This window comes from Tupaia chinensis, unplaced genomic scaffold (genome assembly GCF_000334495.1).
Source record: "Tupaia chinensis unplaced genomic scaffold, TupChi_1.0 Scaffold000548_1, whole genome shotgun sequence".
In the NCBI taxonomy this organism is placed as follows: Eukaryota; Metazoa; Chordata; class Mammalia; order Scandentia; family Tupaiidae; genus Tupaia; species Tupaia belangeri.
Window position 1 is genome coordinate 523638 of NW_006160060.1, and position 3103 is coordinate 526740.

A 3103-nucleotide genomic window follows, 5' to 3' on the forward strand; every position below is an offset into this window, starting at 1 on the left:
ACTCTGGGCCTTCTGCAGCCTTGGGGCTGGCTCCCTCTCTGGCACAGGGCAGGGGTCCCTTAGCAGTACCACCTCCAGGTCACAGGCTTCCCTTGTGTGGTGCGTCTGTGTGCCAAGCCTAGCGAAGTGGTAGTGTTACCACTGGCACAGGGCAGCAGCACTGTCAGAGCCCACAGGAGGGTGCACCCGACCTCAGGGAAGCCTCCTGACCATTGACTGCATCTGAAAATCCCATGCTGGGAGGGCCGACCCCGCAGGAGCTAGGCTCTTGCCCTGCAAGGCCTGGGTGGGAGCTTGCTGCCGCAGCTTTGGGGGAGGGACTGCCCTCTCCATTCAGCCCATGCACTGCGTGCAACAGGTCACATGTTCTCATTGGTCCCCCCAGATCATGTGCTCGGGTGAGGCAGTGGTCAAAATCCAGCACTTTCTGACTTTCCTGCATGGCTCGGCTGGCCATGGCAGTGTGTGCCGGACTGTTCTTCCAACTGTGTGTGCTGTCCAGCCCTGTCTGTTTTGCTGATGAGTGGAGGGTCATAAAGATGGGCCACTGAGGGACCAGCAGATGGCATAGTGGTTGCCAGACTCCCCCATGACTGACCGCATTTCAAGTCCCCAACCCAGGGCTTCAAACCAGGTGTGTGTGCATGGGTGTCCAAAATCCCAAGAGAAGAATGAAGGAGAAGGGATTGTAACATGGCCATCCCCCTGGGGGGTAATTTCTTGATTGCTGTCTCTCTAGCAAGCGCATGTGCCCTATAGCAAAACTCTCAAAAAAGCAAGCAAGCAAGCAAGCCAGCCAGCAAGCCAGCCAGCCAGCCAGCCAGTGAGCCCAGATTAGAGCAGACAAGACTGCACAGAACAAAGTAGAGGCAGACAGAATGAGCAGATTGGAGACCCCAGCTGGAGTGAGGAGGTGCCACCCCACAGCTCCTGCCCTGCCCCACTGCCTGTCCAGGGTACCACTTCACTTACTACGCAGCCACTTGGCGTGGAGGGCTGCTGGGTGTGCCGCAGGGCAGCCCCAGGGACCTCAGCCTCCGCTGCCTGGGCATGTTCAAGCGGGTCCACTGCTCCCTCACCTTCCCTGGAGGGCTCTGGCTGGGCCACACTGCCACCTTCTCTGTAGCTCATCAAGTCCACTGAGATCAGGGCTCAGGGGACACTAGGGACACCTGGCAAGGTGGGCTATGCTGCCTGGGCAGAAGCCAGGGTTGAAGTGAACCTCTTCTAAGATCCTATCTGTGACCTGTGCAGATGAGGCCTCGGTGACAGCCGAGCTTGGGCTACAGCCACCTTTTCCCCAGAGCCCCGCACCTGTCCTCCAGTGCGAACGAGGAAGTATGGCCATCAATGTCAGAGTTTATTGCATAGCGTAGAATTTAGCACAGCAAAGCAGTCAGGTCAGAGGTGAGAACTCGTGCTAGCAGGTCACCCTGAGCAGTCTCTGGAGGCAGAGACAGACATGGTCCCCACGTGCCCACAGTGTCTGCTGTTGTGAGGGAGGGCTTTGTCTGTTCCTGGAGGTCTTGAGTCCAAGGGTGGCACTGAGGCTGGATGGGATCAGCTAGTCCTGGGCAGCAACATCTGCATTTCTTGGAGTGGTGGGGAGTGTTCCCATCACGATGCCAAGAGTGAATGGCCAAGTGTCTTTGGAGACGGTTCCTTTTCTGCCCCAAGGTGGACACCTGTGTCCCCTCTGCTCAGGTGCACAGGTGTGTCTGAGTTACCAGGCCTGGGGTTTCCTGTTAGTCCTCCAGGGCATGGCCCTTACCTCCTTCAGTTTGGCAGGTGAAGGATGGGGTGTACATGCCTGTCCCCCGCTCTGCAGTCCTTGTCAGCCCGTCTTCATGGCAGTGCTTCCCTCCCTCCTCATACCGGGTGGACAGGCAATGAAGTGACAGGCCATCTGGCTCCCCAGAGGGAGGGAGCATCCTCCTCCCCCTTCTTCCTCTTCTCCTCCTCCTCCCCCAGAGGGCCCCTCGGGCAGAATTAGTCTGTCCAAGGTGGGGTGGACATGGTCACTGAGGACTCCTGAGAGGCAGAGGCCACAAACCCCGGAAAGTAAAGAGGGCTGTGAGCAGCTTGGGGTGAAGCAGGCGTCCGCCCCAGGGACAGGAAGGGGAGCTCCTCACTTTCTAGCTTCCTGCCTTCTATTTAAAGACTCCTTTTTTAGTCTGGGATAGTGGCCTCCCCTTTTGGTATTAAAATGCCCTTTCCTGATTCAATACTTGTCTTTTAACTTCCTTTTCTCATCTACTTTGGCAGCCCTGTCAACCCCTGGTGATTTGGGGGTCCTCTAGGGTGGCGGGATTCGGTGTGGATGGTGGTTTGGGGCCCGAAGGAAGGAGGCTTGGGTTGGAACAGGGCCTAGCGGCTTAGGGGTGGGGAAGACAGAGAACCCAGAACTAAGGAATGAGCAGAACTTTTCTGCTGGGTTCTCCAGTAGCATTATCTGGCAGTTCTTCAGGACTGGGAGTGGGTGTCCAGGGTAGAGGCAGCAGAGCAAAAGCCTAGGACCAGACAGGAACAGCAGGTAGGTCTGCAGGGAGAGTTGAATCCAGGTGGAGAGTTAAGTCCCCAGGGAGAGGCGTCCCAGTGTGGGAGTGAGGTTAGGCTCGGATGGTCTGGAGTCACAAGCCAGTCTGCTGTGCAGTCCACTCCTACCTGCGCTGGGGTTCTGCGGCCTCGCAGAAATGGCCCCGGGGAGGGATCTCCATTCTTCTAAGTCCAGAGAGCCTCGGGGTTGGGGCATGGGGTTCCAGCTCGGTCCCAGAAACCAGAACTCCCTGGGAGAGGGAGGACACATGTGTGCCCAGAGGATCCGCTGGGGATCCAGGACGGCCTCTGCTTGCTGGAGAAGGGGAGGGGGAGGGCAGCTGGGGGTCAGGGTGAGCTGTGAGGCATCCCCAGGTGCAGTTGCGGGGGCTGAGCCCCCGCCAGTCCCCGCTCCTGCAAACAGCAGAGGTGTGGCTGTTCTGTCCTGGGGCTGGGGATGGGAGGCCTCTCGGAGGACATACGGGGGTTGCTCCTGGGATGGTGCCCAAGCTGAGGGGATGGAGTAAGTCACCATTCGCCGCCGGGCCAGCAAGGCACTGCCTGGCGC